Source organism: Trachypithecus francoisi, unplaced genomic scaffold (genome assembly GCF_009764315.1).
Source record: "Trachypithecus francoisi isolate TF-2019V2 unplaced genomic scaffold, Tfra_2.0 Lachesis_group3, whole genome shotgun sequence".
Taxonomy (NCBI): Eukaryota; Metazoa; Chordata; class Mammalia; order Primates; family Cercopithecidae; genus Trachypithecus; species Trachypithecus francoisi.
Window position 1 is genome coordinate 116,571,172 of NW_022681468.1, and position 15,961 is coordinate 116,587,132.

General features: G+C 40.4%; 1 protein-coding gene across 2 annotated transcripts in view; it reads right to left on the reverse strand.

Moving 5' to 3' along the window:
* BBS4 (Bardet-Biedl syndrome 4) overlaps nt 1–15,961 on the reverse strand; it is a 48,385-nt gene that overhangs the window by 18,065 nt on the left and 14,359 nt on the right. For both annotated transcript variants that reach the window (XM_033189469.1, XM_033189468.1), the window contains exons 2-5: nt 15,272–15,351; nt 13,673–13,736; nt 10,291–10,402; nt 8,839–8,911 (exon numbers count right to left, since the gene is read on the reverse strand). The gene's annotated coding sequence lies outside the window, so the exon portion shown is untranslated. The remainder of the gene's footprint in view (nt 1–8,838; nt 8,912–10,290; nt 10,403–13,672; nt 13,737–15,271; nt 15,352–15,961) is intronic.

Here is a 15,961-nt window from a genome sequence, read left to right on the forward strand (position 1 = left end):
CTTTGGGAGGCTGAGGTGGGCAGATCATGATGTCAGGAGTTCAAGACCAGCCTGACCAACATGGTGAAACCCTATTTCTACTAAAGATACAAAAATTAGCTGGGCATGGTGGCAGGTGCCTATAAATCCCAGCTACTCAGGAGGCTGAGGGAAGAGAATCACTTGAACCCGGGAGACAGTGGTTGCAATGAGCCAAGATTAAGTCACTGCACTCCAGTCTGGGGTGACAGAACAAGACTCTGTCTCAAAAAAAAAAAAAAAAAAAGATAGCTAAACAAAAAGCAGCAGAAACCTCGGCAGAGGTAAATGCCCCTGTCTGACAGCTTTGGAGAGAGCAGTGGATCTCCAAGCACAGAGGTTGAGATCTGAGAACGGACAGACTGCCTGCTCAAGTGGGTCACTGACCACTGAGTAGCCTCACTGGGAGACACCCCCCACTAGGTGCAGACTGACACCTCACACCTCACAAGGTGGGGTACACCCCGTGACCAAACTTCCAGAGCAAGAATCAGACAGCAACACTCGCTGTTTAGCAATATTCTATCTTCTGCAGCCTCCGCTGCTGATACCCAGGCAAACAGGGTCTGGAGTGGACCTCAAGCAATCTCCAACAGACCTGCAGCTGAGGGTCCTGACTGTTAGAAGGAAAACTAACAAACAGAAAGGACACCCACACCAAAACCCCATCAGTACGTCACCATCATCAAAGACCAAAGGCAGATAAAACCACAGAGATAGGGAAAAAGCAGTGCAGAAAAGCTGGAAATTCAAAAAATCAGAGTGCATCTGCCCCTCCAAAGGAACGCAGCTCATCGCCAGCAACGGAACAAAGATGGACGGAGAAAGACTTTGACGTGTTGAGAGAAGAAGGCTTCAGTCAATCAAACTTCTCAGAGCTAAAGGAGGAACTACATACCCAGCACAAAGAAACTAAAAACCTTGAAAAAAGATTTGACGAATGGTTAACTAGAATAACCAATGCAGAGAAGTTCTTAAAATAACTGATAGAGATGAAAACCATAACACGAGAACTACTTGACAAATGCACAAACTTCACTAAACAACTCGATTAACTGGAAGAAAGAGTATCAGCGACTAAAGATCAAATGAATGAAACGAAGCGAGAAGAAAAGTGTAGAGAAAAAAGAGTAAAAAGAAATGAACAAAGCCTCCAAGAAATACAGGATTATGTGAAAAGACCAAATCTATGTCTGATTGGTGTGCCTGAAAGTGACAGGGAAAATGGAACCAACTTGGAAAATACTTTGCAGGATATCATCCAGAACTTCCCCAACCTAGTAAGGCAGGCCAACATTCAAATTCAGGAAATATAGAGAATGCCACAAAGATACTCCTCGAGAAGAGCAACTCCAAGACACGTAATTGTCAGATTCACCAAAGTTGAAATGAAGGAAAAAATGTTAAGGGCAGCCAGAGAGAAAGGTCGGGTTACACACAAAGGGAAGCCCATCAGACTAACAGCAGATCTCTTGGCAGAAACTCTATAGGCCAGAAGAGAGTGGGGGCCAATATTCAACATTCTTAAAGAAAAGAATTTTTACCCCAGAATTTCATATCCAGCCAAACTAAGTTTCATAAGTGAAGGAGAAATAAAATCCTTTACAGACAAGCAAATGCTCAGAGATTTTGTCACCACCGGGCCTGCCCTACAAGAGATCCTGAGGGAAGCACTAAACATGGAAAGGAACAGGTACCACCCACTGCAAAAGCATGTCAAAATGCAAAGTCCATCAATGCTAGGAAGAAACTGCCTCAACTAGCGAGCAAAAGAAACAGCTAATATCATAATGACAACATCAAGTTCACACATAACAATATTAACCTTAAATGTAAATGGACTAAATGCTCCAATTAAAAGACACAGACTGGCAAATTGAATACAGAGTCAAGACCCATCCGTTTGCTGTATTCAGGAGACCCATCTCACATGCAGAGACACACATACGATCAAAATAAAGGGATGGAGGAAGATCTACCAAGCAAATGGAAAACAAAAAAAAAGCAGGGGTTGCAATCCTAGTCTCTGATAAAAGACTTTAAACCATCAAAGATCAAAAGAGACAAAGAAGGCCATTAAATAATGGTAAAGGGATCAATTCATCAGGAAGAGCTAACTATCCTAAATATATATGCACCCAATACAGGAGCACCCAGATTCATAAAGCAAGTCCTTAGAGACTTGCAAAGAGACTTAGACTCCCATACAATAATAATGGGAGACTTTAACACCCCACTGTCAACATTAGACAGATCAACGAGACAGAAAGTTAACAAGGATATCCAGGAATTGAACTCAACTCTGCACCAAGCGGACCTAATAGACATCTATAGAACTCTCCACCCCAAATCAACAGAATATACATTCTTCTCAGCACCATGTCCCACTTATTCCAAAACTGACCACATAGTTGGAAGTAAAGTACTCCTCAGCAAATGTAAAAGAACAGAAATTATAACAAACTGTCTCTCAGACCATAGTGCAATCAAACTAGAACTCAGGACTAAGAAACTCAGTCAAAATCGCTCAACTACATGGAAACCGAACAACCTGCTCCTGAATGAGTACTGGGTATATAACGAAATGAAGGCAGAAATAAAGATGTTCTTTGAAATCAATGAGAACAAAGATACAACATACCAGAATCTCTGGGACACATTTAAAGCAGTGTGTAGAGGAAAATTAATAGCACTAAATGCCTACAAGAGAAAGCAGGAAAGATCTAAAATTGAAGCCCTAGCATTACAATTAAAAGAACTAGAGAAGCAAGAGCAAACACATTCAAAAGCTAGCAGAAGGCAAGAAATAACTAAGATCAGAGCAGAACTGAAGGAGATAGAGACACAAAAAACCCTCCAAAAATCAATGAATCCAGGAGCTGGTTTTTTGAAAAGATCAACAAAATTGATAGACCGCTAGCAAGACTAATAAAGAAGAAAAGAGAGAAGAATCAAATAGACGTAATAAAAAATGATAAAGGGGATATCACCACCAACCCCACAGAAATACAAACTACCATCAGAGAATACTATAAACACCTCTACGCAAATCAACTAGAAAACCTAGAAGAAATGGATACTTTCCTGGACACTTACACTCTCCCAAGACTAAACCAGGAAGAAGCTGAATCCCTGAATAGACCAACAGCAGGCTTGAAATTGAGGCAATAATTAATAGCCTACCAACCAAAAAAAGTCCAGGACCAGACAGATTCACAGCCGAATTCTACCAGAGGTACAAGGAGGAGCTGGTATCATTCCTTCTGAAACTATTCCAATCAATAGAAAGAGGGAATCCTCCCTAACTCATTTTATGAGGCCAACATCATCCTGATACCAAAGCCTGACAGAGATACAACAAAAAAAGAGAATTTTAGACCAATATCCCTGATGAACATCAATGCAAAAATCCTCAATAAAATACTGGCAAACTGAATCCAGCAGCACATCAAAAAGCTTATCCACCATGATTAAGTGGGCTTCATCCCTGGGATGCAAGGCTGGTTCAACATATGCAAATCAATAAATGTAATCCAGCATATAAACAGAACCAAAGACAAACACCACATGATTATCTCAATAGATGCAAAAAAGGTCTTTGACAAAATTCAACAGCCCTTCATGCTAAAAACTCTCAATAAATTCGGTATTGATGGAACATATCTCAAAATAATAAGAGCTATTTATGACAAACCCACAGCCAATATCATACTGAATAGGCAAAAACTGGAAGCATTCCCTTTGAAATCTGGCACAAGACAGGGATGCCCTCTCTCACCACTCCTATTCAACATAGTGTTGGAAGTTCTGGCTAGGGCAATCAGGCAAGAGAAAGAAATAAAGTATATTCAGTTAGGAAAAGAAGAAGTCAAATTGTCCCTCTTTGCAGATGACATGATCGTCTATTTAGAAAACCCCATCTTCTCTGCCCAAAATCTCCTTAAGCTGATAAGCAACTTCAGCAAAGTCTCAGGATACAAAATTAATGTGCAAAAATCACAAGTATTCTTATACACCCAGTAACAGACAAACAGAGAGCCAAATCATGAATGAACTCCCATTCACAATAGCTTCAAAGAGAATAAAATACCTAGGAATCCAACTTACAAGGGATGTAAAGGACCTCTTCAAGGAGAACTACAAACCACTGCTCAGTGAAATAAAAGAGGACACTAACAAATGGAAGAACATAACATGCTCATGGATAGGAAGAATCAATATTGTGAAAATGGCCATACTGCCCAAGGTAACTTATAGATTCAATGCCATCCCCATCAAGCTACCAATGACTTTCTTCACAGAATTGGAAAAAACTGCTTTAAAGTTCATATGGAACCAAAAAAGACCCCACATTGCCAAGACAATCCTAAGCCAAAAGAACAAAGCTGGAGGCATCACGCTACCTGACTTCAAACAATACTACAAGGCTACAGTAACCAAAACAGCATGGTATTGGTACCAAAACAGAGATATAGACAAATGGAGCAGAACAGAGCCCTCAGAAATAATACCACACATCTACAGCCACCTGATCTTTGGCAAACCTGACAAAAACAAGAAATGGGGAAAGGATTCCCTATTTAATAAATGGGGCTGGGAAAACTGGCTAGCCATAAGCAGAAAGCTGAACCTGAATCCTTTCCTTACTCCTTATACGAAAATTAATTCAAGATGGATTAGAGACTTAAATGTTAGACCTAAAACCATAAAAACCCTAGAAGAAAACCTAGGTAATACCATTCAGGACATAAGCATGGGCAAGGACTTCATGTCTAAAACATCAAAAGCAACGGCAACAAGAGCAAAAATTGAAAAATGGGATCTAATTAAACTAAAGAGCTTCTGCACAGCAAAAGAAACTACCATCAGAGTGAAGAGGCAACCTACAGAATGAGAGAAAACTTTTGCAAACTACTCATCTGACAAAGGGCTAATATCCAGAACCTATAAAGAACTCAATCAAATTTACAAGAAAAAAACAACCCCATCAAAAAGTGGGCAAAGGATATGAACAGACACTTCTCAAAAGAAGACATTCATACAGCCAACAGACACATGAAAAAAATGCTCATCATCACTTGCCATCAGAGAAATGCAAATCAAAACCACAATGAGATACCATCTCACACCAGTTAGAATGGCAATCATTCAAAAGTCAGGAAACAACAGGCGCTGGAGAGGATGTGGAGAAATAGGAACACTTTTACACTGTTGGTGGGATTGTAAACTAGTTCAACCATTATGGAAAACAGTATGGCGATTCCTCAAGGATCTAGAACTAGAAATACCATTCGACCCAACCATGCCATTACTGGGGATATACCCAAAGGATTATAAATCATGCTGCTATAAAGACACATGCACACGTATGTTTATTGCAGCACTATTCACAATAGCAAAGACTTAGAATCAACCTAAATGTCCATCAGTGACAGGCTGGATTAAAAAAATGTGGCACATATACACCATGGAATACTATGCAGCCATAAAAAGGATGAGTTCGTGTCCTTTGTAGGGACATGGATGCAGCTGGAAACCATCATTCTCAGCAAAGTATGGCAAGAACAGAAAACCAAACACCGCATGTTCTCACTCATAGGTGGGAATTGAACAGTGAGATCACTTGGACACAGGAAGGGGAACATCACACACTGGGTCCTATTGTGGGGAGGGGGGAGGGGGAGGGATAGCATTACAAGATATACCTAATGTAAATGATGAGTTAATGGGTGCAGCACACCAACATGGCACATGTATACATATGTAAGAAACCTGCACGTTGTGCACATGTACCCTAGAACTTAAAGTATAATTTAAAAAATTTAAAAAAGAATGGCTGTTTTGTGAACGACCACATCTACTAGTAACAATGGGATGGTTATCCCAAGTGAGTCAGTAATACCAAATGAGCTCTTTCAACCAACTGGATAGATTAAGAAACACATTCCATTCCCCCGTGACCCTGAGCTCTCCTGTTTTTTTTGTTTGTTTGTTTGTTTTGAGACGGAGTCTCGCTCTGTCGCCCAGGCTGGAGTGCAGTGGTGTGATCTCCGCTCACTGCAAGCTCCGCCTCCTAGGTTCACGCCATTCTCCTGCCTCAGCCTCCCAAGCAGCTGGGACTACAGGCGCCCGCCACCACGCCCAGCTAATTTTTTGTATTTTTAGTGGAGATGGGGTTTCACTGTGTTAGCCAGGATGGTCTCGATCTCCAGACCTCGTGATCTGCCCGTCTCAGCCTCCCAAAGTGCTGGGATTACAGGTGTGAGCCACTGCGTCTGGCCGAGCTCTCCTGTTTTACCTCTTCCCTATCTCCCTCTATGGGTTCTCTTCTTCTGCTCAGTCCTTCAAAATTGCTTTTTGATGGCTCACACCTGTAATCCCAGCACTCTGGGAAGCTGAAGCAGGAGGGTCACTTGAGGCCAGGAGCTTGAGACCATCCTGGGCAACATAATGAGACTTCATTTCCACAATATAAATTTAGCCAGGCATGGTGACATGCACCTGTAGTCCCAGCTACTCAGGAGGCAGAGGCAGGAGGATCACTTGAGTCCAGGAGTTGGAGGTTACAGTAAGCTATGATCACCCCACTGTACTCCAGCCTAGGCAACCTTGTCTCTTTAAAAAAAAAAAAAAAAAAAAAAGTAAAAAACTCTTTTTTCCAGGATTCCATCCTCAGCTCATTGCAGGGTAACGTCAACCAATCTAATGGTTTCAATTACCACCTTTATGTTGTTGACTCCAGAATGTACATCTCTACTCCAAAACACTTGAGTTTCACATTTCTATATCCAACCACACTGGACACATCTCAATTTAGATATCCCCTCAGAACGTAAAACTTAACATATCCAAAATCCTCTGAAAGACAGGATTTAACTCTGATTTCTCACCATCACCTTCTTCCAAAACTTGCTCCTCTTCCTTCCTGTATTTCCTATTCTAGTTGATTATCTTATAATCCACCAGTCCATCGTTGCATCTCCAGGGCATAGACCAGTGCTTGGCATACAGCAGACATATTCATTTTTTGAAAAACCAACTGAATGAAAAAGTACATGAATTTTTATTTATCTGCAGCTTCACTCTGGCTGTTAGCTCTTACAAACTCCATGGCATACTCAACTCAATTCTCTGACGTACAGAAGAAAAGCAACTGACAAATTGAACACACTTCAAAAATAATAGTGCCCCGTAAGAACTGCAAAGGAAATCCATGCTAATTCTCTGTACTAATAAATCTAGTCCTTCACTCAGAGATATGAATGTCTCCCCGAGAATCATCAAATACTTGAAAAATACCAACAGCATAAAATAGAAGAACCAAAATGCAGAGAGTTAGAAAAAGATAATTCTGAGAAGCAGAACAGAACTTTAAGAATCAGAGACAGTGAAGACAAGATTTATGGAAATTAAAAATACAATAAAAGGAAATGAAATAAAAAATATTAGATGGATAGGGTATATAACAGAATACAAATAGCTAAAACAAAAATGATGATACAGAAGATAAGACTGAATACATGTCCTGAACAATAAAGGGACAAGGAGGGTCAGACGTTGTGGCTCACAACTATAATCCCAGCACTTTGGGAGGCCAAGGCAGGTGAATCACCTGAGGTCAGGAGTTGCAGACCAGACTGGCCAACACAGTAAAACCCCGTCTCTACTAAAAATACAAAAATTAGCCGGGCATAGTGGCAGGCGCTTGTAATCCCAGCTACTCGGGAGGCTGAGGCAGGAGAATCACTTGAATCTGGGAGAGAGGTTGCGGTGAGCCAAGATCACGCCACTGCACTCCAGACTGGGCGACACAGTAAGCCTCTGTCCCAAAAGAAAAAAAAAGGACACGGAGGTAGAAAATGAGAGGCAAGTTAAGAGTTATTGTAGAGAACAGTTAGAGAACATGTCTCATAGAGAATGGAAAACAGTGTGGCAGATGCTGCTGGTTATCTATCTGCCTGCCTGCTACCTACTCTTCTCTTTTTCCTTACTAATAGAACCCTATTTTTGTTTAGAGTGGCAATGTGACCAGATTAAAAACTACATTTAGTCAGCCTTCCTTCTAGAAGGGGAGCTGATATGACATAAGTGGAAGTCTGTGGGGGCTTCTGGGAAAGTTGTGCTTTCCCAATATAGGCTCTGTCCTTTTCTCCTTGTTGCTTTCTCTTTCTCCCTCCCTAGAATGCAGATGTGATGTCAGATGCAGCAATCTTCTTGTAACCATGAGGAAAAACTCTCGGCCTTGACATCCGAGGACTGCCAAATCAATGCCAGCAACTACTTACGTGGACATCTTGTTTCAAGAGAATTAAAAAAATAACCCCTGATTTGTAAAGCCAATGTTTAGTTGCATTTACACACAACCCCAATTGACACAAAGAGAAGGGGAGGGGAAAAATAAAGAACTACTCCGAGGCCCTGACCCAAAGAAAGGCAAGGGTCTTCAGAATGAAAGAGTCAACTGAGTGTCACACAGATGGGGATGGGAAAAAGACATGAAACACAACTAGATGCCTATTGCTGATATTGTGGAATTCCAATGATGAAAAAAATACCCAAAGCTTTTAGGGGTCTTCAACAAGAATCAGACTGGTAAGAGATTGCTCGTCAGCAAACTGTTAGAAAATCATGCAGCAACGCCTGCAAAGTTATGAGGAAACATGGGTTTTTGATCCTATACTTAGACAAACCATGAATTCAGTATGAGGATAAAATCAAGATATTTTTGGAATGTAAGAATTCAGAAATAAGACAGCCATATGATAAATGGAATCATTAGCATGTTTACTAATAAGAAAGAACTGAAAGTTCTCTACTTACCCAATCTTTCTGGTTGAGTTTAGCTGCTTCATTATATACTTCAATGGCAGCTTTATGTTTTCCCAAAAGAAATCTGGAAAAGATACATTTTCCATAATTATTACCTCAAAATTCTTAGAAGACTAACCCTACTAGTCCCACATTTTACTCATATTTCATCCAGCAGAGAATTCTAGAAGTCTTTTCTCCATGAGCTGGTTGTGCTGGTTTGGTCAGTGAAGCTGCTATACACTAACAGCAGAAGCTCTCTTAGTAGGGATTGCACTGGCAGCTGTTCCAAGGCCTTGGTCTCATTCTATAACAATTTTAGTGAGAGTCTTGTGGAATTTTTCTCCTACAATGTACTATAAATGCAGACCAAAAAAGAAATAAGCCAAATGATATGCCATGTTAAGCAGTAACTATTATTACTTATCATCACCCATTAGGGACATGTCCTTTCCTTCCAAGACTAAGTCTCTTTCCTTGATATTGGATCCTGAGTTTAGAGAGAAACAGGGAAAACCAAGCTCCATGCAAAAACAACACAGGTATGAATGGCAACGTGGCTAAGAAAGGGGAGATGGGAACTCCATGGAACAAAGGACTGAAAAGGGAATACCTAGTAGTTTATAAAGACCTTTGAGATTCTTTCCATCTAGGAATCTTTAGGACATTCACTCAACAAATACAGATGCTCCTCAACTTATGATGGGGTTACATCCCAGTAAACCCACTGTAAATGGAAAATACTGTAATTCAAAAATGCACATAATACATCTACTCTACCAAACATCATAGACAGCCTAGCCTATCTTAAGCATGTTCAGAACACTTACTCTGTTCCATGGAGTTCCTATCTCCACTTTCCTAACTACATTTGCTGACAGTTGGGCAAAATCATCTAACACAATGCCACTTTTATAATAAAATGCTGAATATCTCATGTAATTTACTGAATACTATACTGAAAATGAAAAACAGAATGGCTGTATGGGTACTTGAAGTACAGTTTCTACTGAATACATAACAATTTTACATCATTGTAAAGTTAAAAAATTACGTTAAGTTGAACCATCCAAAGTCAGGAACTCTCTGTCCTTACTAAAAACTTACTGTGTGATAGATATTAAATGTTAGAAGAGTAGATGAGAAAAATTCCAAGGATTGCCAGTAAGTTTAGAAGACTTTAGGGTACAAGGTGTCTCTATTTACATGATAAATAATATCGGTTCCCCCATCAAACTAGAATGCACAGTGTTTAAAACACTTAGTTCCTTAACACTAGTTATCTCATTTTCTCAAATTTCAAACTTAATCCATGCTCTTTAGAGTGAATCCCATTATACCTATTAAACCATTCCCCACTTGTGTATCAGGCTGATGTGGCTGTCAGCAGCAAGCTGTACCTAAGAATGCATTTTACACTGTTCTCTGTGAGTGCCCTAGGGCCTCCAGGTTGCTAATACTCACAAAGATCTCGCCACGTGCTTGAGGTTATCAGCACTCTAAGGGCTTAGAACTGTACATGTCTGGAAGAGTTCTAGGGATTCTTGGATATTTCCTTCCAGGTGAAATATCAATGCTGCCAAGAAACAGAAAAGACAAAAAAAAGTAAAACCATGTTCTGGGAAGAATGGAGCCTGGGGTTAGAAAAATTGGAGAAAAGAAAACTGGGAAACCACATCAACTAAATCCTTTGGACAACTGTATCCTTAATACAATCAGATATGACTTCAGACAGGCTGAAACAACGACCAAAACTGTTGACAAGCTAAACTCTCTTTTAGTAAGGTAACTCAACCCTACCTAATTCTCTCTCTACTCCCACGATCCATCACACAGATAATCAGTTCCTCTGCAAATTATCACACAAACTCTTCACATTAAGAACATTTTGGGGCTTCCCCATCAGATGCTTCATTTATCATAATTGACTTCCAACTGATAGTTTTCAGACTGAACCCCCAAATGGGGCAAATGGAATCAATACCTCAAATTCAGCACGGAGATTCTGACAAAGAATACAGTAACATTTTACACTTCGGTTGTCAGTATAACAACCAGTTAGAACCAGAGGTTTTTCCTAGGCCTATGTTTTCAGAAGAATTTATCAGACACTGAAAGTCTGATACTTGTGACACTGGGAATAAGAGCAATTTTTGCCATGATGTCCTAAATTTGTCAACATCTTACCAATTATGTCAGAAAATTATAGGTTAATCTGAAGACTACAAATGCAATGAACGGTAAACAAAACCATTCATTTACACCCAAGAGCCAAAAAGAAAGTTCCTGGAAAAACTAAGAATGCTACTTATGCCACTAAAGAGGAAAATTTAAGTCAGTGGGACGGGTACAGTGGTTCATGCCTGTAATCCCAGCACTTTGGGAGGCCGAGGCAGGCAGATCACCTGAGGTCAGGCGTTTGAGCCCAGCCTGGCCAACATGGCGAAATCTTCTCTCTACTAAAAACACAAAAACTAGCCGGACGTGGTGGCATGTGCCTGTAATCCCAGCTACTAGGAGGGCTGAGGCAGGAGGATTGCTTGAACCTGGGAGGCAGATGTTGCAGGGAGCTGAGATCGTGCCACTGCACTCCAGCCTGGGCAACAGAGCGAGACTCCATCTTAAAAAAAAAAAAAAAAAAAAAAAAAAAAAAGTTAAGTGAGTGGTCCTTATCTTTGGTTTCTGATGAGCTGACTTTACGCTCTGCTTTATCTTGTTTATTTCTAGGCTTCTTCCCCTCATCCTGATTAACCTTACAAAAATCCTCAAGCTCTTCTTCATCTCTTTTAGCATGATTACAAGGAATCCTTCCAAAAGCATCTTCTGGCCCTGAAATCACTGTATCAGGCAGGAATCCTAAGCATCCATTCCAAAAAACACTAGCCAGAAACTAAAATATGGGTAACGATAGCAATTTTTTAACATTACTAGTCATTTCTGAAGTCAAATCCAACACAGTAATTATATTCAGATTCCATAAAAAGATTAATACTGAATAAAACCTTTCTGGAACATTTATGCTCATGCACCTGTAATGATATTTTGGTCCACAGCTGTATAAATGACAATGATCCCTTAAGATTATCTTGAAGAGGAAAAATTCCTATTGCCCAGTGATGTCACAGCAATCAAAACAGTGCAATGCATTACTCACCCACCTGTAGTGATGCTGGTATAAACAAACCTACTGTGCTGCCCGTCACATAAAAGTACAGCACATACAATTATGTATATATAGAACTTAATACTTTATAATGATAATAAATGACTACATTACTGGTTTATGTATTTACTATGCCATACATTTTAATCTTTTTTTTTTTTCTTTTTTTTGAGACAGAGTCTCGCTCAGTCGCCCAGGCTGGAGTGCAGTGGCGTGATCTCGGCTCACTGCAAGCGCTGCCTCCCGGGTTCACGCCATTCTCCTGCCTCAGCCTCCCGAGTAGCTGGGACTACAGGCGCCCACCACCACGTCCTGCTAATTTTTTGTATTTTTGGTAGAGACGGGGTTTCACCGTGTTAGCCAGGATGGTCTCGATCTCCTGACCTCGTGATCCACCCACCTCAGCCTCCCAAACTGCTGGGATTACAGGTGTGAGCCACCACGCCCGGCACATTTTAATCTTTATATTAGAGTGTACTCCTTCCACTTACTAAAAAAAAAGTATAACCGCCTCAGGCAGGTCCTTCAGGAGGTATTCCAGAAGGTATTCCTATTTCTATAGGAGATGACAGCTCCCATGCATGTTACTGCCACTGAAGACCTTCCATAAGGAGGTGGAAGACAGTGATGTTTATAATCTTGACTCTGTGTAGGCCTAGATCAGCGTGTGCGTGCGCTGGCACGCGTGTGTGGGTGTGTCGCAAAGACCTTAGATGGGTCACAAAGCACTGAATGTCAAAAAAGACAACAAGGATACATTCTGCATGTCAGTACTACCATTATAGTAGTGTGTGTGTGTCTTAGTTTTTAACAAAAAAGTTTAAAAGTAAAAAAAATAAAAATACAAAGTTTTAAGAATAGCATAAAGAGCCGGGTGTCGTGGCTCATGCCTACAATCCCAGCACTTTGACAGGCTGAGGCAGGAGGACTGCTTGAGCCCAGGAGTTCAAGACCAGCCTGGGCAACATAGTGAGACTCTGTCTCTACCAAAAAAAAAAAAGAAAGATTAAAAACCTTATAGAATAAGGACATAAAGAAACTATTTTTGTACAGATATACAATGTTGTTGTGTGTTTTAAGTATTACCCCAAAAGAGCCAAAAAGTTTTAAAGTTTATAAAGTAAAAAGTTACAGCAAGCTAGTTTATCATTGTAGAAAACATATTTTTAAATAAATTTAGTGTATGCTAAGTGTACAGTGTTTATGAAGTCTACAGTAGTATACAATAATGTCCTAGGCATTCACATTCACTCACCACTAACTCACCCAGAGCAACTTCCAGTCCATCCACAGTAAGTACTCTCTACAGGTGTACTAGTACTATTTTTTATCTTTTATATCATATTTTTACAGTACCTTTTCTATGTTTAGATATACTTACTATTGTTTACAACTGCCTACAGTATTCAGTACACCTGCTCATACAGGTTTGTAGCCTGGGAGCAACAGACTACATCATATAGCCTATGTGTGTAGTACACTATATCATCCATCTATGTTTGTGTAAGTACACTCTATGTAATGGTCACACAATGACAAAATTGCCTAACAACACATTTCTTAGAACATATCTCCATTGTTAAGCGGTGCATGACTATACTTGAACTTGTTTCTTAAATTGCCTGCTCTTTTTCAAGAACCTAGGAAAAGTGTGTTTCTCTAGCAAGAAGACAAGTGTCTTACCTTGGACATAGATAGCATATTCACACAATCCCTGAGTCTCCTGAAGCTGTTCTTTGATAATAGCCTGAAAGAGGAAGAAAAATGCTTCTGAGCAGTGGTTAAGTTTCTTCAGGTGTCTTTAAGAAAAAGTAGACATGGACAGGCCAGGTGCAGTGGCTCATGCCTGTAATCCCAGAACTTTGGGAGACCAACGAGGGCAGATTACAAGGTCAGGAGTTCAAGATCAGCCTAACCAATATGGTGAAACCCCGTCTCTACTAAAAATACGAAAGGCCAGGCACGGTGGCTCACGCCTGTAATCCCAGCACTTTGGGAGGCCAAGGCGGGTGGATCATGAGGTCAGCAGTTCCAGACCAGCCTGACCAACATGGTGAAACCCCGTCTCTACTGAAAATACAGAAAAAAAAATTAGCTGGGCGTGGTGGTGGGCGCCTGTCATCCCAGCGACTTGAGAGGCTGAGGCAGGAGAATTGCTTGAAACCGGAAGGCGGAGGTTGCAGTGAGCCAAGATTGCACCACTGCGCGCTCTAGCCTGGGCAATAAGAGCACAACTCCATCTAAAAAAAACAAAAAAACAAAAACAAAAACTGGTATGAATCTTTGTCATATCAGTATGAATCAGTTCTGTGCATTGCCATAGGTATAAATGCCATAGGTATAAACCGAAAACCTTAGATGGATCACAAAGCTCTGGATGCCAAAAAAGATGACACCAAGGATATACTCTGCATGTCAGTACTACCACTGTCTGCCTGCAAGTTTGTAACATATATGGTATGTTACCAAAGATATAGAGAAAGAGAAATACAAATGGTTTTTAAATATACACATGATGATCAACCTTGCAATAAGAGGAAAATTAAAAAATAAAACTCAGGGCCAGATGCGGTGGCTCACGCCTGTAATCCCAGCACTGTGGGAGGCCAAGGCGGGCAGATCATGAGGTCAAGAGTTTGAGTCCAGCCTGGCAATATGGTGAAACCCCATCTCTACTAAAAATACAAAAAATTAGTCAGGCGTGGTGACACTCATCTGTAGTCCCAGCTACTCGGGAGGCTGAGGCAGAAGAATCGCTTGAACCTGGGAGGCAGAGGCTGCAATGAGCCAAGATCATGCCACTGCACTCCAGCCTAGGTGACAGAGTGAGACTCCACCTCAAAAAAAATAAATAAATAAAGAACTCGACAAAATACCATTTTTCATCTATCCAAAGATAAAAAAGTTAATATGTTGAGTTGAACACCTGCCTCCACCAGAAGACCAACATGTCCCCAGAGACTTGCTCTTGACATGAGAAGACACATGGTACACACTTGAACCTGACCCACAGCCTGCAGTCAAACCCAGCCACCCAAAGCTGATCTGAAAGCCCATGAGCAATTAATAAATATCTGTTTGTTGGGGGTCACTGAAATTTTGAGATTGCATGTTAAACATCACTATCATAGCAAAAGATAACCAGTGTATGAAGTGTGGGGAAAAAGGAATTCATATTTTATCACTGAGATATAAACTGCCACACTTTGTTCAGTAGGCACTGTTAGTTGCCTACCCAACATCCCCCTGCCTCTCATTTTTATTAGCATGGCAATCTCTTACCTTGCAGGCTTCATAATCTTTCCGGATATAATGAAGATGAATCAACCAGTTCTGCTTCTCCAAAATAGGAAACTCTGGAGCTAGGTAGCATATTTTGACAAAATAAACAACACAGTCATTAGATTTTCTCCTTTAGCACTGTCCTCATGTCTAACTAACCATAAACGTACTGCAATATCTCATTAAAATTTTCATGCTATTGTCTACAAGAATATATTATCATGCATCAAAAATGTATAGACTATTAAACTAAGAGATACTTGTCCTACTACATGTTGAATACATATCTTGAGTTTTTGAAGCTTGTAATATCAGTTTCTCATCAAATAATGACTTGGACTGAAAAACATAAAATCATCCTTTGTCTCTTCTCCTCAATCTCTCCTTCCCTGGTTATAGAAAGTGAATAGAAAGACTTTCTAAAGGAGATTGCAGGAATGTCACTAAGGAAATATATCAGGGGAACTCACCCCCAATATTTCAACATAGGTTCTATTTTCCATAAGTGTCGGCCGGTTGAGAAATAAAGAGAGAGTACAAAGAGAGGAATTTTACAGCTGGGCCTCCAGGGGTGACATCACATATTGGTAGGACTGTGATGCCCACCTGAGCTGCAAAACCAGCAAGTTTGTATTAAGGATTTCAAAAGGGGAGGGGGTATAAGAACAGGCAGTAGGTTATAAAGATCAC